This window comes from Lagopus muta, chromosome 1 (assembly GCF_023343835.1).
Source record: "Lagopus muta isolate bLagMut1 chromosome 1, bLagMut1 primary, whole genome shotgun sequence".
In the NCBI taxonomy this organism is placed as follows: Eukaryota; Metazoa; Chordata; class Aves; order Galliformes; family Phasianidae; genus Lagopus; species Lagopus muta.
In genome coordinates this window covers 183,231,530-183,255,859 of record NC_064433.1, presented here as the reverse complement: position 1 = coordinate 183,255,859, position 24,330 = coordinate 183,231,530, and the positions used below count along the sequence as shown (strand labels likewise).

The 24,330-nt window shown below is 45.4% G+C and overlaps 1 protein-coding gene across 1 annotated transcript in view; it reads right to left on the bottom strand.

Moving 5' to 3' along the window:
- The window catches only part of MAML2 (mastermind like transcriptional coactivator 2), a 209,520-nt gene that overhangs the window by 130,185 nt on the left and 55,005 nt on the right, over window positions 1–24,330 (bottom strand). The gene's annotated exons all lie outside the window — the stretch shown is intronic.

Here is a 24,330-nt window from a genome sequence, read left to right as displayed (position 1 = left end):
GAGCGACTGCAGTCTGTGCCCTGGGTGGAGACAGAAGAAAGCCTGGAGCTGCTTGTGGGGACTCTGACATGATGCTTTCAAAAGTGAGAATGATTCACAAAAGTGATGATTCAAAAAGATCACTTGTACCTTCTCAGGCTTAGACATCAAGTCTGGATATGATGGTACTGTTTTCACCAACCTCCTCGACTCTGCTAAAGGGTCACATACACACTATGGTCACTGGTTTGTAAAGAGGTCTCTACAGAACTCAAGAAACAGAAACCCATGTATCAGACAGATAATGACTTAGGATTAGAAATAAAATACAGCATAAAGAACAAGCAGCATCTAGCAGCAAGATAGAAAAGTCCATCACAAGGGAGAAGACAACCAATTCCTGGGTTAAAAAAGGGAAAATATTTCCTCTTCCAAACATGTACGTAGAATTGCCCAGCTGGAATGCAGGAGCAGAAACGCATGGCCTACTGCAAGCATTCACAAGGCAAAGGATAAAGTCCCCCTGCATACATAGAAAGCTGAAGGTACTCACGACAAAACTGACTGGAGTTTTTTTACTGGTCCCCTGGGATATATTTACACAAAGATCAAGTTTAGTTCATATTTTGTCTCTTCTGCTCAAAAATTACAACTATGACAGCGGAAATAAGATGCTTCACTGCGTACTTTATAAATGCAAGTTTGAACTCCAGCTTACACAGACAGGATTTAAAAAACATGGGTTTGCCTTTCTCCTCAATGTCCCCACGGCATTTCCAGATTAGGTGACAATATATTCTGCTCATGGGAAGCGGACCTTACTTTTAGATGCAGACGCAGCACTCCCTGCATGCGTAGCGCAGAGCTCACCACTGTGACGTGTTCAGTGCATCCTGGGAATTCAAAGCCTCAGTTTCCTATGGAATTGCACTCAGGACTGGGACACAACGCTCAAGCCTTCAGGATTTAGGATTTAAGATTAAGTCCCAGGTGCTGACTATACCCGCATTCATCCAGTCTCACTCTTCAGGAGTTTCAGAGGAGAGCAGAGCCGTTGTGGGATCCCCACTGGTAGCATGTAGACACCTCTCAGCCCCCATTAAAAACCAAATGCACTGACACAATCTCCATGGGTTTCAGGTAGAGGCATGTTGTTTTCTCCCACCTAAATGTTTGTTTATGACTACCCTGAGGGCAGTAAGCATTCAGTGTTGCCCTGTTGCAGCCTTCCAGCCAGCAGTCAGCTGGGAACGCCTGGAGATGTGGCAGGCCACATCTCAGCACAGCAGGGCTTTGGGCCATAAAATGAAATCAAATTACTTAATTAATGAGGCACTTTGTTATCTTTCATGGAAATTTAGGAGGAACTTCTGCTTTCTGTGTAGCTGGAAGTATGTTCATAAAATGGACAGTGCTGGTATCCCCACATTAAACAGTGCATTGGCTGTAAAACAAAGAAGTCAATGCATCTTCCACCTTTTTATAGGGGAAGCAGAAGTCTCTTAAAAGTGTAGTTAGAGCTGTTGTGGGGCGGGGAGGGGATGGTTTTACCACTGATGTCATTGCCAGCATAAGCTTTTTACAGTCCTAACCTAATAGGTGTCTCTCAGCTTCAAAATCAACAAAGAGTGCAGAAAAAAGCCCACTTCCTCCTTGGGAAATGGTGCACGTTCAGGGAGGAAGCTGTCTTCCTGTTTTCTCCATAACTGTAGCTTTGCTGGTTTTAGCAAGTTCCACAACTGTAAGCCCCGTCCATACGGAACGTGTTCCTCTAAACATCTGGCTCATTTTTTATTGCAGTGATAAAACAGGTTTATTTTCTACAAACCAAATAAAATATTACTTTCTCAGTGTATGATCTGCTGTGCCTTTAAAAGTGAAAATATACACAGAGATCAATAGGCTCACATGTTTTTGTTTTACTGGTGACAAAATTATTTCTAAGGACAACTCAGGGATTAATGTTGAAAGTAGAAAGGAAGAAAGTCTGGACACCTACCCTTTATTATCTTAGTGTTTCTTGATGCAAACCAATGACACAGATGTATATTTAAATGAAATATAAATCCAGCCAAGGAGCATTTCTTAGATCCAGATCAGATGTGAACACGTATCACTTGTACTGGTTCTTAACCTACACATATCTCCCAATAACTATCACTGGAAGAGAACAAAATTCTTTAATTAGTTTAGAACTCATTTTTCTAATTTGTCTGGATGATATTAGAAAAAAATGGCTCATGCCAAGAAATTCAGAGGGCTATCCAGCAACAAAGAGGAGAGCGTTCGTTTATTATCTAATGGCAGTCTGGCTGCAAAGTCAAATTTCAGTGGGCAGTGCACTCAAGCAATAAACCAGGAAAAAAGCCATTATAAATCAACAAATCTTGTTGGCTTCCCATTCCATTAGCTGTTATTTTTAGATGTACTGCATGCATGGCTAAGCAACAGTGCTGCAGAGAGAAGTTTTCATCTTTCTCTCTCCCCAGTCTTTCACCTGACGCTGCCTGAAATGACACAAGAGTTCACTGCATGCAACAAGCCAAAAAATGATCTACAAACACTGTGAAAGACCTATCCAAGCTACAGAGATGTATTCCAACAGCAGATTCTTGAAAGGAGTAGGAAAAAATACGTGAGTCATTTTCTAGATGCTTTGAGAAATCCTGAACTGAGGAAAGCCTGGCTCGGTGCATCCAAAATATGGTGCTTCCTGCAGCCTCCACCTGCAGCATTACTGCCATTCCCAGACTTTGGTTGCCCACGAAGCCCCTTGACCTTGGTCAGAAGGTACTGCAGGGTTAGGAGAAACTGAGTTTCTTGCAAATATATATATATATTTTTTCCTGAAGGGTGGCAGGGGTAGTAGGTATCCCTTGTGCAAGAGCCTGGGAGTGCTCAAAACTGAGACCAGTGATGGGAAAAGTCACTGGATTTTTTTATGTGGGAGAAGAGCTCTGTGGAGAAAGGGTGTTAAAATGGTGAGAAAAAAGAGGGTCAAGAAATGGGAGAAGACTTCATGAGGCATGCAGACTGTGTGAGCAGTGCTGTCTGGAGGCCAGCGCCTAAGCATCCCAGCCTATATCAGGGCAATAAACCCCTATGGTTGCCCTGGCCATACACAAGTGCTTGACTTGCTCCCATAGTCAGGAGGCCTGGGGCTGGTGTACCCCTTGCCAGCATGATAACACCCAGATGAACAGATGAATCATAGAATCATAGAATCACAAGGTTGGAAATGACCTATAAGATCATCCAGTCCAACCGACTCCTCATCACCATTGCCACCACAAGCACTAAACCACATCACGCAGCACGTCATCCAGACGCCTCTTGAACACTGCCAGGGACGACGACTCCACCACCTCCCTGGGCAGCCATTCCAGTGCCTGACCACTCTGAGAGAAAAAGTTCTTCCTTATGTCCAACCTAAGCCTCCTCTGATACAACTTGCAGCCATTATCCCGTGTCCTGCTCATTGCCTGGGAGAAGAGGCCAAAACCCTCCTCATCACAACCTCCCTTCATGAAGTTGCAGAGTGCAATGAGGTCTCCCCTGAGCCTCTTCTTCTCCAGACTGAACAATCCCAGCTCCCTCAGCTGCTCCTCATAAGACTTGTGCTCCAGACCCCTCATGAGTTTCATTGCCCTTCTCTGGACATTCTCCAAGACCTCAGTGCATGAAGGATCCTGGTACCACTATGTCAGGGCCCTTTCCAGGTCCTGCCATAGCAGCATCCACCACTCTCTAGCAGAGAGTTGGCAGTAATGTGTTGAGGAGGGAGAATCTGCATCCCTGAATTTGCAGGGGTTAAATCTTCATCTTGTGAGTCTACAGTCAAAGCTAAATCTGAGCCATGCAAGCTAGAGACTGACTGGAAGCCAAACTGAAATGAATTGCTATTGCTCAACCTGAGAGAGGAGTAGCGTAAGCCAGCCAAGGTAGGGCTGAGTGACACAGCTCCTATTGCCCAAAGACCTGTGCTCACGTGATCACAGAATCAAAGAATCACAGAATTGTAGGGGTTAGAAGGGACCTCCAGAGGTCATCGAATCCAACACCCCTGCCAAAGCAGGTTCCCTACACCAGGTCACACAGGTAGGCATCCAGGCAGGTCTTGAACATCTCCAGAGGAGACTCCACCACCTCCCTGGGCAGCCTGTTCCAGTGCTCCGTCACCTCACTATAAAGAAGTTCTTGTGCACATTTGTGCAGAACTTCCTATGCTGCAGTTTCCAGCCGTTTCCCCTTGTCCTGTCTCCACTCACCATTGAAAAGAGTCCGGCCTCGCCATTCTGCCCCCCACACCTCAGATATTTATAGGCCTGGATCAGGTCCCCTCTCAGTCTCCTTTTCTCAAGGCTGAACAGACCCAGTTCACTCAGCCTTTCCTCATAGGAGAGATGCTCCAGGCCCTACACCATCTTCGTGGCCCTCCGCTGGACACTTTCCAAGAGGTCCCTGTCTTTTTTGTTCTGGGGAGCCCAGAACTGGACGCAGTACTCCAGATGAGGCCTCACCAGGGCAGAGTAGAGGGGAAGGATCACCTCCCTCAACCTGCTGGCCACGCTCTTTTTAATGCATCCCAGGATGGCATTGGCCCTCTTGGCCACAAGGGCACACTGCTGGCTCATGGCCAACCTGTCATCCACCAGGACACCCAGGTCCCTCTCCGCAGAGCTCCTCTCCATCAGCTCATCCCTCAACCTGTACTGGTGCATGGAATTATTCCTTCCCAGATGCAAGACTCTACACTTGCTTTTGTTGAACCTCATCTGGTTTCTTACTGCCCAGCTCTCCAGCCTGTCCAGGTCTCGCTGAATGGCAGCACGACCTTCAGGTGTGTCAGCCAATCCTCCCAACTTCGTATCATCAGCAAACTTGCTGAGGGTGGCCACTACCCCTCATCAAGGTCATTGATGAAGATGTTGAACAAGACCGGACCCAGCACAGACCCTTGAGGAACACCGCTGGTTACAGGCCTCCAACCGGACTCTGCACCACCAACAACGACCCTCTGTGCTCTGCCAGTCAGCCAATTCTCAACCCACCTCACTGAACACTCATCTATCCCACACTTCCTCAGCTTTGTTAACAGGATGTTATGGGAGACAATATTAAATGGCTTGCTGAAATCAAGGTAAACTACATCCACTGCTCTTCCCCCATCCACCCAGCCAGAGAACATCATAGAAGACTCCCAGGTTGGACAAGCACGACCTCCCCCTGGTGAACCTGTGCTGACCACTCTTGATAACCTCCTTTTCTTCCGTTGTCTGGAGATGACATCCAGCACAAGCTGTTCCATCACCTTTCCAGGGACAGAGGTGAGGCTGACTGGCCTACAATTGCCTGGATCTTCCTTCTTGCCTTTTTTGAAGTCCGGAGTGACATTGGCTATCCTCCAGTCTTCAGGCACCTCCCCCATTCTCCATGACCTCTCAAAGATGACAGAAAGCGGTTCAGCAATCACCTCTGCCAGCTCCCTCAGCACCCGTGGATGAATCCCATCAGGTCCCATGGATTTGTGAACATTGGTGTTGCCTAGGCACTCTCGGACCGCTTCATCCCTGACTAAAGGAAAGTCTTCCATTCCCCAGATCCTCTCACTAACCTCCAGGGTCTCAGATTCCCGAGGGGGAGCTTTTTCACTGAAGACAGAAGCAAAGAAGGCATTCAGTATCTCCGCCTTCTCAGCATCCCCCGTTACCAGAACACCCCCCTCACTTAGCAGGGGAGCCACATTCTCCCTAGTCTTCCTTTTACTGTTAACATACTTTAAAAAGCCTTTTTTATTATCCTTTATCACCTTTGCCAGATTTAATTCCAGGCGGGCTTTAGCCTTCCTCGTCGCATCCCTGCAGGCCCTGACAACATTCCTGTATTCTTCCCAAGTAGTCAGACCCTTTTTCCACATTTCAGGACCTTCTTCTTTCCTTTGAGTTTGTGCACAAACTCCTTGCTCATCCACACAGGTCTCCTGCCACCCTTTCCTGATTTCTTGCTCACAGGGATGCATGATGTGGAGCTTGATGCATTTTAGGGGTCTGATGTTGATTCTATCAGAAGTCCCTGGTGTTTCTCAGGTGAGACTGACCTCCCTGCCTCACTGAAGGGAGAAGACAGGGCAAAAACTTGCTTCAAGTAATTCACTTGAAGTAAATAACACCCTTTTCTACTTAAAAAGGTATTTGCTACCTTCTCCATACAACTAGCTTTCTTGCAATGTTAACATGAAAAACTTACTGAAAACCATTAGATACCCTCTAACTAAATGCACTCATTTTTATAACTACCTCAAATTTACTTAATTACGGACTACACTCCAGGAAGGTGCCGGTGGAAAATAACCAGGCACAGAGAGACCTCATTACAAAGTTTATGCCTATATTTGTCATAAAGCATTTTTGATATCAATGCTACTTTGTTGGATGTCCACCATACCCTCTGATAAAGGTAAATGCAGGATACCCACAAAAAACACTGACACTGAATGGCTTTGAATCACTGCTGCTTCGAGCAATGTTTTCCACATGAAATAAGTGAATGAGTAAAACCACGCATAAAATTACTCTCTGAAATGTAATATCCTATAATTTCTTTGACTCTGGTCCCAGGCCACTGAAGGATTGACACACATGCTTAACAGAAAGTAGCATAGTAGAAGATGCCTTTGGAGAAAGGGGAGTCTCATTGGTGAAGGTTGGCAATAACAAGCTATACAGGTAGCTGGTTTAGAAACTGATGATGTTGCTTTGAGGAAAGAATGGAGAAACAGGAGTTAGGCATCTTGAGGCCCTCAATAACCCTACCTTCACTGATTCTAGGTGAGCAGCTCTAGTTAGGCTGATAAAACCCACGTGCCACAGCTCAAGTTAAGCATATTTTAAATATTTTGTCAGAATGGTGCAGAAATGCAAAGCAGATGCAATATTGCTCACAGCTTTATGATACGCTGTTTGTTTTTTCTAGCATTCAAACTCTTCCACGGCAGTCAGAACACAAGATAAATCAACACGGGCTGCTGCTGGGAGAGCAGCTTCTTTGTGCAGGCAGGGAGAGATTTTCATCTCTGGCATAGAGCACACAGCTTCCTTGCAGTCGGTTAGAAACCTTCCCTGTGATCAGAGAGGAATCACCCATGGTAATGTGTGTTTCAGTTTTGACTGTGCAGTTCTAAACCATCGTGTGCACTGGAGAGGATGAAAGCAAGAACAGAAGTGAGATGTTCCCACTCTCAAAGGCAGATGTGCATGCTCCGTTTAGTTAACAAGTACCAACTGAACTCTCAAATTTCCTCTTCTCAAACCTGAAATAACAAAATTTGTTTCCTACCTGATGTGGAACTTACATCTCAAGAAAAATCCAAGCACTCTTTTTCCTCTCCTTCGTCATCAAAGCACAGCAGTGCCCTGAATCCCAGAGTGGTTTTAGTGCGTCTCAGAAGCAAAACTACATGTGTCAACCTCAGCAGAAATCTAAGAAGAAATGATTCAGCCTGGTGTTCAGTGAGCCGAGTCCTTGCTAACTACAGGTGCAAAAGATCTGACCTCGTAGAGGAAAAGTGATCCTCATAAATGTTAATAGCAATTAAAAACAAAACAAAAAGAGATCAGTGAGAAAACAGCAAATGGAGAACTATCTTTTTGTGAGTGGTTATGTTACTTTAGGTGAGACAGCTCCTAACAGCTAGGGACAAGGTTGGTGGCATTTCCAGTTCAGCATGGATAGGCCCAGGTTGAATGTGGGCAGGACTTTTACTTTATGCCTCATTTTGCATTTGGGCAAACTTGCTCTTACAGAGGGGTGTCACACTGATTAACTCATTAACACTTGTAGAGAGCTTTGTATTCCTTGGATAAATGACCTGGGGAAGTGGGAGCATGCGATTACCCTGTCTGGGTAATGAAGTAAACAGTCCTCAGCTGGTGTCAATGGCAGGGATTAGCTTGTGTATATAGAGCATCTGTTATATAAACTGGATCTCAGAAGACTGTAGAGTCAGATGCTATAAATCACTTGACTGTGTTTGAGTTGTCTATTTTAATCTGTCTTTGGTGAAATGCAGTTAAAAAACTCGGTTTAAAAGGCTGGATCCTGAGTCCTTGCTGCAAATGCAACTGGAAAGACAAGTTCCTGAGAAATGAAGCCTTTAACTTCACTAGCACTTCATGTCCCCGTAGTACAGTGAAGTAGGTCTAAAAGCCGAGCAACATGTCTGCCCCAAGATCCTGGTTTCTGAATGTGTAGGAGAATTTGGAAGGACCACATGAGCAGAGACCCAGCTGATGATACATCAGGGTGACCAAGTATCCTGCTGGAAGTAACTGCACAGAAACTTGTGAGGGCAATCTGTGACCTACTCCAACCTCTCCCCGCCCTGGGACCAACCGAGTTCTGTCTATAATGCAGATCCTGGAGGAAAAGAAAGACCAGTGTTCGTCACAGGGAAGAGTGGTGAGGTGCTGGCACAGGCTGCCCAGAGAGGTTGTGAATCCATCCCTGGAGGTGTTCAAGGCCAGGTTAGATGGGGCCCTGGGCAGCCTGGTCTAGTACCAGATCTGGAGCTTGGGGACACTGCCTGTGGCAGAGGGGTTGGAACTTGAAGATCCTTGGAGTCTCTTCCAACCCAAGCCATTCTATGATTCTATGATATGGATTCTCTGTGACACAGGGAAGAGCAGGAGTCAGCTCTGAGGTCTGGCGCTCCAAAGACCTTCTTGAGAGGTCTACAGAAAAGATGGCAGTGATGAGGCTTGTGCTATGTTCTGCTACCTTTGTCATCCTGCCTTTACTGCTGCACAGTTCCCTTTCCCAGAGCTGAACAACCCTGCAGGCTGTGCTGACACCTAACATGGGATTCAGCCTCTATCCTTGCCCCAGAAGCACTGTCCCTCAGTCAGTGGGTAGAGAAGCACTTCCCAAAGGCAACTCAACCCACCCAGAGGTGGGTGGCCAGCATAGATGCTTTCTGAATGTATTGATTTCTTTCCACTGACTGTAAAGATACCCTAGAAAATCAGCTGAGACATAAGGCCTACATTCCTAGCCACTAAAATGAAGTGAATCCTTCTTCCCAGGTATGATAAAGGGAAATCTGGCTTTGCTAAAGTCCATGGAGCTGCAGTGGGCCAGGATTGCTTCCATCCCCACCTGGTGCTCCTTACTTGGTTACAGAAGTAATGCTCAAGTAGAGGGCATTTTTTTTAATCCAAGAAAGATGCATTCTGTGCTGCTGAGGGCAGGGTTTGTAACTGACCAAAGTTTTACCAACTTTTTTTCCTAGCAGAACAAAGGTTTTTTTATTCAAGGTGCTAAATCCCTCCTCAGTTTGCTGCTTTGGTGAAAAAAACCTGCTTTTAAAAAAAAAAAAAACAGTCCAAGATTTTTATGAATGTAGGCAAATACAAGTAACTTAAAACTCATTCCTAAAGTCTGGAGGGCAAACTACATGCAACATGATGAAAAGTTTGTTTCTGTTTCTTTTTCTTTCTTCCCTCTCCCCTCCCCCCCCATCATTTTATGAGTTAATCTTCCTGGGAACAGACTGATATTTACTCATCCCATGAGAAAATAGAGTTGTCAGAAATCCAAATGATACCAAGGGAGAAGGTTTAAGACACTCTACCATTAGTCATCAAATGGAGAGAATTGGCACAGTTCTTTGGTGATGGACTGCATGCTTTTCTCCTTTTAGTAGTAAAGCTGTTTGTAGTTTTTTATCTGAGTTTCTCCACATTAAATGTGGAAATGCTATGAATTGTCTGTGTGGAAAATAAATGCTCAGAGAACCATCACCAGAGGCTATTGAAAGTCCTTGACCATAGTTCAAGTCCATCAAACAAAATGTTCTGATAGAAAAATAATAAAAGGGAGAAATAATAATAAGAACGATCAATATGAGCATTATCTTACTAGATGCTGCATTCTTCCAACACGCCTCATTCTATGCAATGAGTCAATAAAGGCTGCTATGCATCTCGCAGTCTTGGCTACAGAGCCACAAATGTAGCTCTTCTGCAACAGCTCAAACAAGAGTTAAGAACATGCCATGATCTGGGACTTTATATCTCAGTATCTCAAAGTATTTGATGCCCTTACCCAGGATATAGAGAGCCTCACAGAAATTCAAGCAATGTGAACAGTAACTCAGAGTTGAGTACGCTCTAACAAGTACAGGAAGCTGCAGTACATGAATACAACTCTGTTCACAGATAAGAAGAGGCAATGTTTGGTCAGATTAATTAAATACTCTCAGGACTCAACTGATGCTACTGCCTAAGTTGCCACTGTTGTTTAGGCACAACACTCATGTGTCTACAGCCTGGATCCTACCACGTGTCAGCTGAGCCATAGTCAGTGACCTTGTGCATACTGGAAGCCTGCAGCAAGGTAATTTGTTCTCGTTTAGCTTGTAATTAAGTGGGGCTGAAATAAGTCTAAGTACTTTACATTGGCCCCAGGCTAAGAGCATGCCTGCACATGGAGAACTCCACATTTCAGATGAGGTGTTGTGGCTTCAGTCATGGTAATTTGGGCCCAAAGTTGACCACAGAGGAAGCATCTTTCCAAAAGGATCCAAGAAGAAGCTTCCATTCATAATGAGCAAAGTTTTTCCCTAAGTGTTATGGAAAATATATGTGACTTGCACTCATATGTTTCTTACTCACCAAGATTTATCCTGGTTATTACCATTTCTTTGCCTTCCACAGAATTATTAATTTACTGTAGTATATGTCAGAGAAAAATCAGGACTACTGTCCTCCCCTGATAGTTCTCAGCTACTAAATCATTGGTTTTTAAACTCAGAAAGACTAGAGGCAGAGAAAATAACCCCTCTGTGAAGAGTAATCTATTTGAGGATACCCGTATTTCATAATCCTATTGTATTTGTAAGTGAACCTCCAGTAAATCAACCTAAAGCACCCATTTAAGTCACGAATTCAGTCCCATCTGAGAGACAGGTCTGTACAAAGCTTGTGACAACTCAGGCAGCTCAATCAGTCTTAACATTACTCTTGTTGCAGGTATATGCTGCTCTTCCACCGGTCTTTGCTAAGTTGAAGAATATTTTTGGACATGCATATATGGATCTGTGAAGCAAGGCCACTTCAAACTGAGTGGATGGCAGCCAGCTCTTGTCTAGAATTATGCTTCAGCTAATGCGTCCTGCTGATCTGCTGACAGCAAGGAGGAAATAAACAGGAGGTGAAAAGGAGAAGACCCACAGAGCAAGGAGGTGTTGGAGAAGGAATCCAACCTCTGAGACTGTGCTTACACTTGCAGTGAGCCCCTAGCCTGCCCTCGAGCCGTACAAACCATCTGGACCAAGTACATTGGCTCCTACTGACCTATGTATGTGTAATGCTCTTGGAGGGACTACTACCATGCTGGGAGTAAAGTGTACACGCAGAAAAGGCAGTGTGCTGCTTTTCCATAGCACAGCTGGGGAGATCCAGCTTTAACAAGGGCTGAGATCACCTCCAACCTTCCAGTCTAACCCCACCAGAAGACAACTGGTCTTTACAGTTGAGTGCTTTTCAAAAAAGCCCAAAGCACTATCATCACTCCTGGGAAGTCACTTCTGCAGTTCCCAGATGAGAGGGCTGACCTGTGGACAGAAATATGCACAATGAAGGGTGTAAGTTGGCAAGTTGGTTTAACCAGCAGACAGTCTGTCCGTGCCAGTAGACAGCCCATATCACTTCAAAACCTGCTCACATTAATAAAACTGCTTGAAGGTTAGAGAAACCTAGAGCTCAGATCGGGCAGTCCACTCCAAAGCAGTTTGATGGACTCTGAGAATTGACTCAATATTCATTAAACAAGACTGAGCTCCACGCATAACATCAGCCCAAGCTCTTTTGGATGGACAGAGGAAAAACTGCCAGGACAATGAAAACCACAAGGCTCAACCCATTCACAACTCTAGCAATATCTGCAATCCCACACTGACATAAAGATCCTTGAGATGGGGTGATGGAGAGGAACCCCACACCAAGCCCTGCAGTGCACTGAGAAGTCAGGTGTGGGCCCCTGTGGGCTGCCTTTCTGTTAACCTTGCAAAGAGAAGGAAAATCAGTGCGGTTGCTAAATCAGGGCACGTGAGGCCACACTGCAGTGTAACCTTCTCCTTCTATGTGCCCTCAATAGCCTTGAGGCCATGCCGCCCACCACCACCCTCTGCACACCACAAGACACTCCTTAGTGGACTCTAGGGATGAATTTCACACTGCCATGGTACAACAGACGACAAACAGCTGCTAAGACACAGCACACTGTGGTGGTGCTTGGCATTGTCCTTCCCCATCCCTGTACCTTCTTTTCTCCTATTGACAAGGCAAGCAGCTCAGCTTCACGCTGACAGCAGCACACATCAAGTTACTCTTAGTCTTCTCTCATGACCATCTCCTGTCCCACCACACAACATGGAGCCTGTGTGGACATCCACAAGTGCATGAAGCAGGTTTTCTCTGCACAGCTTGGCTTGTGCACAGCTGTGGAGAATTAATTTCTGTGGTCCCTTGCCGGGAAGCAGTATTATTCCAAAGCAAACTAAAACCCCCAAACAAATGAAATTGTTTTGTTTTGTTTTGTTTTTTCCCTAAATAAACCCAAAACTGGAAACTTGCACTGTCATAAAAAAAAGTGCTGACTGATTCCCAAGCAGTTAACAAAAATGTTGACTCCCCAGTAAATCAGATCATTTTGATCGCAAAATACTACAGCCCAGCATGAATGTGTTCTCAAGGTCAGCTCCTTCCCTCAAGCAGTTCTCTTCTCAGGGCAGATGTAGCACTACCTGAGAGTCCTCCTGACAGGCTCCTAAAATTTCAGAGCAATCTGAATGCAATGCAAAGGCAAACGCTTCCCCACGTTAGCATCTGGCTCGCCAGCAGCGTGCTAAATAGGGCAGAGTCAGCGAGCTGTGACGCCGTGACGGTGACACGGGTTCTGCCACCCCCTCCAGCTCTCACACTGGTCACACACCAGCGATCCTGGCTCAGCTTTGCGGGTCGCATCCTTTGGAGCAGGCTGGGGGGACATGTGGACTCCTATGCCCTGGTCACTGTGAGCGGTCGGAGGCAGCCGGCATTGTGAGGGCTGTCAGCACTGCAACCGGTGCCAGGGACTCTCTTTTTGATTTACATTTTCTACATCCTTTCTGAGAAACCTCAATTGTCTGTTTAATCCCTTAGCGCTGGAGCAAAAGCATTCAGCCGTAGAACCCAGTATAGCAGGCGCAAATTTGATACCCATTAAAGTCAAGGAGTTACCAGGCATAAAAACCCATATGGGGACTGTATAATCCCTGGTGTAATTCCATTCATTTTAGCGTTCTAGTGATGAATCTGACACAGTAGCCTGGATTTCCATCCCACATCAGCTTCCCACATCCATCTAGCATGTACTGTAGAAACAATCCCAACGTACATTTATATAGGTGTGTGCAACTAACTTTATTCTAGTGGATGTGCTGGTCATGAGTAGGGAGATCGCAGCTTTGCTCTCTCTGTGCAATGTTTTCCTTACCAAATAGGTATCTAGATGGAATCAGAGTGGGGCAGGCACAAAGTGCAGCGGCATGAAATGCCATGCTGCAGCAGGATCCTGTTAGGCTCAGTGAAGAAGCAGCACAAGTCAGCCTTGGCGCAGGAGTCGAGCCCTGCTGCCTGCAAAGAGCAGGAATGTGCTGCGGGGAGCTGTCACACAGAAGGTCCAGAGACAGCGCTGGCCTGATGGTTTGTAATAGACTTACCACTGGGTGCAGCTGAGCACATATCTCTCTTGTGAAGTTTTATTGTCCAGATAACAAATTACACATCAGGATGTATGAAAGTTACAAGCATTATACCCTCACTTTACAGCCCTGGCACTAATGTATGCATTTAGGTTTAAAGCACTTTCTTGCAAGTTAAAACCCAGCCCTGCTAAGAATTGGTGTAATTCAATACTTCCTTTGAAAACCTCCCATAGGAAGATTAGAACAATCTTAGTGATTACAGTCTATCTGGGGTCCACAGATGCCAGTAATCTATGGAAATTGTGAACTCAAAGGATTTATGTCTAAATGTGATTTAAAATCCACTACCAAATCTTCATCGTGGTGGGTTTTCTTTTCTTTCTTTATTCCTCCTCTCTCTCCCTCTCTCTCTCCCCCCTTTTTTCCACCCTAGGACTGAATTTCTCGCAGACAGCAGCGTGCCTGGTGCTGCTGCTGCTGGGGCAGGCGTGCAGCGCGAGCCGTCCTCCACAGTAGTCCCAGCAATTGCCCCAGACAGAGGCTCTCTGCTCTGGAGTCTGTCTGCAGCCGTGTTCGTGATGAAAGGCAGCTGTGGACGGTTTTGGTTTATTCTGTTTAAAGGCCTATCGCGGACTCCCACATGAATGGGAATGTAAAGAAAAGTCACAAATCAAACCTGAACTGTGCAGTCCACTTAGGCGAATGCTATTTGCGCCATATGTTTTGCAGGTTCGTTTCATTGGAACAGTAAATTGGTCTAAAATTAGGGCCAGATTTTTGAAGGCAGCACTAAAGATGTGTCCTCTGAATGCATGCACGTGAACTCGGATGAAGGGACAAGTCGCTTCCAAGGCACAAGTGCAAAGGGCAAACAGACATACGAACGTGGGACACGGGGAGGGCAGATCTGTGCAGCATGTCTCGCACAGCCCATCTAGGGCACTGCTCCATGTCTTTTTGGGGACTCTCACTAAACATCTGCTCTTCTCCATGTGGACACAGTTTTCGATTCTGAATGCTGGATCCTCCACATGCAGATCCTCATATTTGAGTGGACACGCAGCCACAAATCTTCAGCACAAGCTTCTCAGTTACACGGCTTTCAGACAACAACACCAACAACCTTGTCTTCCAAGCCTGTTCAAATAAACTGCCGCAGATTAAAGGCCTGTGTTTCTGTCAAGTTTAAACAAATACATAGAGCACAAGAGCCCTGCAGTACTGCACGCGGCTCACAGCAGCTCCCAGGCATGGTGCACTGCTGGTGGGATTTCTGGTCCGCAGACTCTCCTCTCCCAAGTTTGGAAGATGCAGATCCAGTGGGTCCTTAATCCAAACCAGGGTTTTGGTTTTACAGCTTGGGAACAAGGAGGTTTTGCTTACCCCAAACCTGGCTTCAATTTTATCTCATTTCCATAAATAGCATTGGGAACCTTTGGCAATGTTTTGCCACATTTTCCAGTGGAGGACAAGCAAAGACTCAAGGCCAAGGCTATATAAGGGTATCTGAGTTGTGCTTCTGCTGCCTTTTTACACCTATCAGCCTCTCAAGTCTCCAACCCAGGTGTTTTATCCTCCTCTGCTTTTCAATCCGTATTTTCGAGCTGTCGTTCCCTTGTGTTTCACCTCATTTCCTCCCAGTTTCCACCTCCATTTTGTCACTTAATCATGTGGGCCTCCGTAGCCTCTCATTTGCTTGTGGTAAATCTGGCATCTTTATTAAATCCAGACTGCTTCACTCTGGGGGCACATTTACAGGTAAATCTCCTTATAGGCAGCCACCTCTGACTCAATAGTACATTTAATCCTGCAGCTGTCAAAGGAAAGGTGATAAATCATCCTCCTCTGATCACATAAATCCCGGCTCCTTCGGCTGAGGCAGCGCTCCTCCCGCCACCCGGCCGTGGGCTCAGCCTGCACAGGCCTCCAACCCAGCTCCATCCCTAGCAGCATCTAAACTCCTGTTTGTTTACTTCGTGCTGAATCAGGGCCAAAATAATGTGGCTTTTTAATTAATTTATTTATTTACTTATTCATCTAAAGGAAAACAAGAGGAAAAAAAGAAAAAAAGCCAGTTTTGGTGAGAACCCCACTGCGGAGCTGGGAAAGGGTTACGGGCGGCTGCGGGCTCACAAAGCCCCATTGAGGCGCAGGACGGGGCAGGAGGGAGCAGGGAGCAGTTGTACCTCCACAACCCGCTCCTTTCAGCAGGAGGAGTGAGCAAGGCCGCTGGCAGCTCCCGCAGAGCTCGCAGGCTCCGCCAGCCAACTGCTCTCTGTTTGTTCCTTTTGCTTAAAACAACAACACACGCAGGGAAAATAAATACAAAAAGCCTTTGGTATGTGTGGAGCATTAAGCTGCAAGAGCCACTGCTCCGGTCCAAGCATCTTAAAATCTATGGTTTCTTCCACCACGCTGATTTGGCCATGTTGCACCTGCAAAGTATTTTTTATTCCAGCATCCTCCTTAAACACAGATGTACACGCTGTGCCGAGAGCCTTCTGAAGTGCTCCGTGTTGACTTAACTCTTTCCCACTGGACCCAGCGACTTCAGGAAGATCACTTATGCCAGGGCTGAATGCTTTGAAAGCTCTCACTCTCAGGTGCAGAACCCAACTCACATGCCTAAATATCATCTATGTATATCTACCTCTTCACTTCCAACACACTCTGACCTGCACAGCCCCTAACTTCAGTGCCTATAAAAATCAGGCCACTTGTTTTGAAGTGTTCAGGCACGGATTTAGGTTCCAGATGCTCAAAAAACTGCAGTTTAAATTTAGATATCTGCATCTATACCACTGGCAAAATCCTTTTATTTTTGGAAGCGCTGAGCCCCAGCAGCTCCCATTAATTTCAGTAAGAGCTGCTGGGAGCTCAGAGTCTTGGAAAGCTCTTCTGGGGAAGCTGTACTAACATTAGACTCTTGTTTTCAGAAGCTCTGTCTTGAAAAGAAATGACACAGAAATCAGGAAGAAGGAAAATGTTTGTTTAGCTTTCCTCTTTAATAAAGTCATCCCGTGAGCCACGGATCTGGTAAACGCCAGTTTCTGGAGGGCTGGTTGTCCACTGTCCTCAAAATACCACCCATGAAAGAGAAACATGACTGGATAAGATTTGTTTCCTTAGGAACCCAGGCTAAAAGGAATAATTAATCAGGTACTTGTGAATATCAGAAAATATCAGACTAGAGAACCGAGCTGTAACAAAAAAAAATTAAAAAATTACAAGATGAAGCCAGAAAAACTTCAAAGGCTATGAGACCTGAAGGCAATTGGAAGCTTAAATGCAAGCACAGACCTGAAGAAAGTATACAATAGACAATATATGGCATTTTCTTCCCTTTTAACTCATCTCTGTGTGAGACAGATGAGAGCTGCAGTGTCTGTAGTTCCACTAACCAGAAAGCACGTGGCTCACATGAAGTGTATGATTCAAGTAAGCGTTACATTCAGGTAAATCCCTGAACAACATGAAGAAGTGTCTGTAGCGAGGAAATCAATAATTCATGCCAAGCCTAGGATTCCTGCCTTGTGTGTGGCAGGAGCTGCAAAGTGTTCAGTGCCTGAGGAAGAAACAGCATAGCAGGAGTTTTAGTAGATGACATTTGCCTTGCTTTTAAAACAGTTATAAATACAACCCCAAAAGCCATAAATTCCATCTGTGTTCACAGCTGAGGGAGACACAGTTATCCTATTCCATTAGATAGGAGAAAATGTCAAGGGGAAAACACTATGATTTTCTAGAAGGTAAGAAAGTGAGAAAGAGAAACCTGTGGCAAAAGCAGTTCAAGTATTTCTCAGAAAGGATGCTCTGAAAATGAAGCCTGTCAGGGCTTCAAAAATGTAAGAAATAGCCCATCTCAGGATGGAAAGAAGAGCTGCCAGGCAGAACCAGTGACACTGCATTGCTCTTCAAATCTCCACAGCTCTGGTCTTGTGGTCTCCAGCACCAGTTTCTGGAATGGACACTCCAAGTTGCACAATCGAAGATTTATTCTCCTCCCTCTTTTATCTTTTATATAAGAAGAAACTGTTGCTATAAAAATTTGCTACTACATGTTCTGAGCAAGACATGAACAGGAGTTGTATATGCCAGACATAACGGCTGAGCTGCCCTGGCTGGCAGGAAATAGCACTAGCAGCTTGGCTGTGGATAGCGCTGCAATAGGCAGTTAACATATCTTGGGGGACGACGGTGCCAAGACATTCTGAAGGGGAATGCAGCACAAGTCCTAGGGCTGGTGAAACATGCAGGAGTTCCATCAGCTCCGTACCTGGCTCCTTTAGATATACGCCTCCAAAAATTGAGAGAAAAATCCCTAAATACCACATATTTGTGAAGTGGCAATATTTAATTGAGGAAGCTCTCCCATTTCAATACCTGGCCACACTTTAACAGCTCTCTAGGTTTCAGATTGACAAATGTCATTTGAAACCTTACAAGAATGCATTTTTTTTCCCCCTTCCTTCTCTCAGATGTGGTACTGGGGAACACAACTGTGAGGGTGTCCTGCCCCGCTGAGTTTTCATAACTTGCATTTCTTCAGTTTGTGGATGCCCCATCCTGGAAGCATTCAAGGCCAGGTTGAATGTGGCTCTGGGCAGCCTGGTCTGGTAGTTGGTGACCCTGCACATAGCAGGGGGTTGAAACGAGATGATCAGTGTGGTCCTTTTCAGCCCTGGCCATTCTATGATTCTTTGAGTTTGATGTCTGCATGGGATATAGGCCACGTTTGGGCCAAGCCATGCTCCAATCTCTGCATCCAGAAGATTACTGAGAGCTGTTCAAAGAATATTACTAAAGGAATAGGTAACAGAATTTTTTTTTTTTTTTTTTAACTATAGCTATGGACTGAGTTAAAATCTGAAATGGGGATCAAAGTATCACAAAGTGAGAAAAAGGGTTGCATGGCAATAATAAATGGCAGCGAATCAAGAGTGCGAACCAAAGATTTTGTCTCATTCAGGTTTTGTAGGCTGTTCTCAAAAATGCTTAACGCAGGGTTAACAAAGAGCACTGTAATACAGACTGATCCTTTCTCTGGCTGAGGGCCTGCATCCTGCCATCATGATTCATTCCTTATTCATAGGGTGAAAAAAACCCCATTGGTTTCAGGAGGAGATATTTCAGATCAAGGACTGAAGTATTTGTGCCTAGATTTTCAGTCCATGTATTTTACACACTTCTGAACACTAACAACAATGCTGTGACTCTGTAGGGATACATGCATTTAAACCAGCATCTAAACTCTTTTATGGCCAAGATTTAAAATGTTGAATGCATTAGAGAAGAGAAACATTTGCACTGTGTTTCTTATTGTTAGTTGCCTTTCTGTAAGTGCTTTCAACACCACCAAATTAGTCCAGAAGTGGTTAAAAGCAGCTAAAAGGAGCTTTGGAGGACTTGGTGTCAGCTGGCATTCTAATGAGAATTAGACAATCGGAAATAGACAGCTCCGAGGCCAAACAATTAGCCAGACAATTAAAAGGCTCTACTGTACAGGGTTTTATGTGGGATAGGATAATGCAGCCGCAATATTTGTGCTAATAAGGTAGACGGATAAGAATGAAGTTAATTTCCCTTCTCAGCAGCTAAATGAACAGATCATTTTAGTCAAGCCCAAAAGGATGTCGTTTTTTCCATCATCAGAAAAAAAAAAAAGAAGAAGAAGAAGAAGAAGAAGAAGAAATAGAAATGGTAGTCTGTAGCTATGGAAATAAAGCTGGATATTCAACTGGTGTGGAGCTCACAGAGGTCCAGCCCCAGTGCCACCCTGCTCTGGCTGCCACTCTGTCTTCTGCCTTCTGCAAATCCCACTTTCATCGGTGCCATGACTAAATTTCTTCATTTCCATTCTGGATTTTGCTGTATGAGTGGACAAGACCATTACAGTTTTTATCATATGTTACTCATACAGACCAGATGTATGTCAGTTTCATCTAGGCCATTATCCTTGTGAAGGCAGGCAAGGTACCAAAGTAAGCAGTCACTGCCCCAAAATATGCAGTAATGTTTTTGCATTTGAAGGAAGTGCAGGGTTTGGTACACCATGGGCTGTGGAGATGTGCCTTACCCTGGGCAAAAACACACCCCTGCCACACTCTGCCCCTGTGAAGGCAGAATACAGAACTACAGAAGACGTGGGCTGTTGGCAATGCAACGCCCTGTCACAGCTGGTCTCACAGAAGTTCTCACACCTTTTGTTTTGGAGGCTGCAGTGACCCCAGAGATACACCTAGCTCCAGAAGGCTTGTCCTTCCCCTGTGTTCAGAAATCCCTTAGCTCTCTAACCCTGCAGCACACCAGTGCCATGCAAAGAGACAACCAAAGATCTCTCCATCCATTTACAACACAGTTTTGCACGGGGCAGGCTCAGTTACTGCAGCAGTATCTTATACTGCTGCTTGCAAAATCCAAAATCCCTCGAGGCAAAGCCTTCTGAACTTCAGCATTGCTCTGGGCTATGCAGAGCTACATCCAAACTCCATGAGGCAAAATGGATGCTACCAGCTTCATGGAATGGAATGGGTCCATTCATAGAATCATAGAATAACCTGAGTTGGAAGGGACCTGTAAGGATCATTGAGTCCAACTTCATTCATCTGGACATAGTCTAGATGAAGGGGCTGGATTAGGTGACCTCCAGAAATCCCTTCTGACCTCCACCTTTCTGGGATTCTGGGATTCTGGACCATGCCACGTGCTGCTGATGTAAACAACCACCGAAGCTTTGAAGATTTTTGCCTTCACTTCAAGCGTCATCTCCAGAAAGGAGGGCTGGGACTTTGTGAGAATGTGGCCAGGAGTGCCACGCAACAAACGAAAACACACACAGAGCCGTCTGAGGTTTCTGGTTCTCTGTACAATCTCCTACTCTCTTTGAGAGGGCACAGGGTGCTGCCAAGAGCTGGCTGTCATGCTGTGCATTAGGTCGCTGGCTTCTGTGGTGTACCAGCAGCCATGTGTTGCTACTTAGTAGGAAGCACCAGCAAAACAGTGAGAATGAGTTGTTTGGTGTCTCCTTGCAGCTACAAAAGACCAGAAGCAGTTGTCAGACGCAGGACAATTGAATCCCCCAGAAAACAAGCCACTGGAAAATGAGCTGTTGGTCCATTTTAAGCTGGGGCACACTGCTGTTTTTCTGTTGTAATGGTAGGCTTGTTGCATCCCAAAGGTTTACCACACATGCAGGGGAGGGGCCAGACACGGTCAGCTTTACGCACAGCCCCTCTCCTCCCTCTGACAAAAAACATGTGAATGTGGACATGACAATACTCCACACTCAGAGGCAAATGCACTTACCTTGCATCAGCATGGCTCAGTTTAGTCTGTAATTACTACATTATGTCTTCAGCCAAGCCACCATTTCTCCAATAATCCTCATATGTAACAATTACTTTTCCTCTACAATGAAAACAGACGAGGATAAGGTGACAAGCCATCTTTGTAGAACAGCATGGGAAAACAAAGTTTTCTCTCATCAGAATATGGCCCTGACCAAAATCAATCAGAACCGCATGGGCAATGTGCCTCCCAGTTGCTGCTCTCTGATGCAGAAGGTTGCAGAGCTATCTATCACATTAATATATTTAACACAGGCATCCGTGTGCATTACGAACCAGTTTCTTGTTGGCCACTGGAAACTGGAAGCATGTGTTTGCCCATTTTTAGTAACCCTTTTTATCAACTTCTCCTTTTCCTAGGCAGGCACAGACTGAGCGGAGATCACCATGGTGCAGGGGCTCAGCTGCCTCTTCCCCAGGCACACTGACAGAGAGGGCAGGGCAGAGATGTAAAATACAAACATCACCCACCAGAAGAGTGAAGGAAAGCACGTTCAATGACTTATCCTGCTAAGTCACACCAGTGCTTCAGATCTCCTGCACTTAAGGCTGATACTTTCCTCTGAATGACTGGAAATAGCATTTTTTATCTAAAAAGCCTTTCCCAGTGATGGCAGTATCCAAACCTGGTAAGCAAACAATCTTGTCCAAAAACACCCAATTGTATCAAAAAGCTGGAAAACAAGCAGCATCTCTTCCTCTGCTTGAAATCATTTTGCATTCACAAGCAGAACTGCTTATAGGGGAGATAGGGGAAGTTGGATGTGTGGCATTAAGAATGCTTACACTGATACTCGTGCTGATGCCTACTAAGCATATCACAGAACAATAGAATCATTAAGGTTGGAAAGGATCACTGAGATCACCTGGTCCAACCCCAGCCCACCCCCACCATGCCCACTCACCACATCCCTCAGTGCCACATCTCCACGGCTCCTGAACACCTCCAGGGCGGTGACTCCACCACCTCTGTGGGCAGCCTGTGCCACTGCATCACCACTCTATCTGAGAACAACTTTATCCAACCTGAACCTCCCTTGGTGCAAGTTAAGGCCGTTACATGTTGTCCTATCGCTCGTTAGAAGTAGTGTGACCAGATAGCTTTACCAGAAGACTTCAAGGATGCATTATTACTCTGCCTGATGTATATAATTAAAACCTAGCTTAATTTTAATTGCATCTTTCACATACATAACATCCTCACTAAGGAGAGTGAAGTGCAGTGATGCAGCACTGGTGGGAGGGTTAACAAAAGTTACACTGCTCTGTAAAAGAATTAATTCTTAAAAACCACGTGCAATATACACAGCTGCCCAGCAAAGAAATTAATCCACAAGGGCTTTTTCTGCTCTGCCACCATTAATACCAGGAGGGACACTGCAGCCCTTCTACCGGTGTAAAGGGACGTGTCACTCATGCATGACCACATGACAGTTGTTAAGCATTTACCCAATAAACTTAGTGCTTTCCGCCATGCTTATTCAGCCACCCTTGCCAACTTGCTTTTGTTTCTCTTATTTTAAGCAGCTCTGGTGATAGGGTTTGCAGCACGGATACCCTCAGGACCGAATCACCAGTGCTCCATGAGCATCGCTGCAGGATTCTGCTGGAGACACCGGTGCACAGCGCAGTCAATCAGCAGCAGTTCCTGGATTGCTTCTGACATACTGACTGCAACCAGATGAGACCCTGTTCTTCCTGCAGTCAGCAGAAAGTCCACAATTTCACCCAGGGAGATCCAAGAACGCCTGCTGCTCTGGGATATTTACTACGAGGAAGGTCGAGCTGCCCAGCTTTTGTTTTCCGTTGAATCTAACTATGATTTCTTAGGTTTTCCCATTGTGTGGCTTTGGCTTCTGAGCCCATCTGCTACACTTCAGGGTATGTTTTCATCGCGGTGCGTGGGCACTTGGCTCATTAATGTGGTGTTAATGGAACGTGGCAGCTAGAGCCTCCCTCCACGCACAGATGAGACGCTCCTCACCGGAAGGAGGTTTGCTCACAGCAGATTCAGCAGCCGAAGTATTTATCTGCCGTGGTATGTTAATAACTGTTGGGTTATAATTACCAGATTTCAATATTTACAGAAAACCAGCCTCTCTATTGTGCAGCTAATAGCACAATCTTGACTGTACGAAATGCCAATTTGCTATGAATGAGGAGCTGCGTGCTAAAATTCAAAAGCAATTAAACCATAAGCAGCAGCTGACATTTAACGATTACGCTGTTTACCAAGGAGCAGCCACTCGCTGGGCACAAGTCTGGCAGTGAAGATGGGACAAAAGCAGCCTCCTCCCTGCCTACACCATGGCCAGGATTAATGCACTCCTGGCTTTGCTGGGGGACTGGAAAACTCCAAGCATTTCTCTGGGCTGCCTCAGCTGCTGGCTGCATGGAGAGTAAAACAGGTGAGGCTGCTCCTCTGCTTTCTGCTACTGGAAAGGAAAAAGGCACGTTTCAATGCCCTGTCTTTATTCCTTAGCTCAGCCATTCTCTTGTCTATGTCCTTAAATGTGTGATGTATCTTCTGCGCAAGTGAGGGGTCTCATCACAGAATCATAGAATCATAGAATGGCTTGGGTTGGAAGAGACCCCAAGGATCATCAAGTTCCAACCCCCTGTCGCAAGCAGAGCCAACAACCTCCAGATCTGGTTCTAGACCAGGCTGCCTAGGGCCCCATCCAACCTGGTCTTGAACACCTCCAAGGATTGGGCATCCACAGCCTCTCTGGGCTGTCTGCGCTTCCAGCACATCACCACTCTCTTTGCGAAGAACTTTCCCCTGACATCCAATCTAAACCTTCCCTCCTTGAGCTTGAAACTATTCCCCCTTGTCCTATCACTATCTACCTGTGTAAAAAGTTGATTTTCCCCCCCTTTCAAATACTGGAAGGCTGCAATGAGGTTTCCTTGCAGCTTTCTCTTCTCCAGGCTGAACAAGACCAGATCCCTCAGCCTGTCTTCATAGGGAAGGTGTTCCAGACCTCTGTATCAGATATGTTTCCTGATATCAGTGATCATATCATACAACCAAATAAACAGAAATAAGTTGAATCAGAGAATTATAGCATGGCTTGGGTTGGAAGGGATCTGAAAGATCACCTAGTTCCACCTAGGTAGGTAATACGAATATGTATATGTTTGTATTTTATATATATATTTTTAATTATCCCTTAGATTCCTTTAGTTAATTTTTAGTCCTTTTTTTGTGGTCCAAAGTTTTTTGTTTTCCTCCTTCAAATAAACAAAAATTCTGTTCAA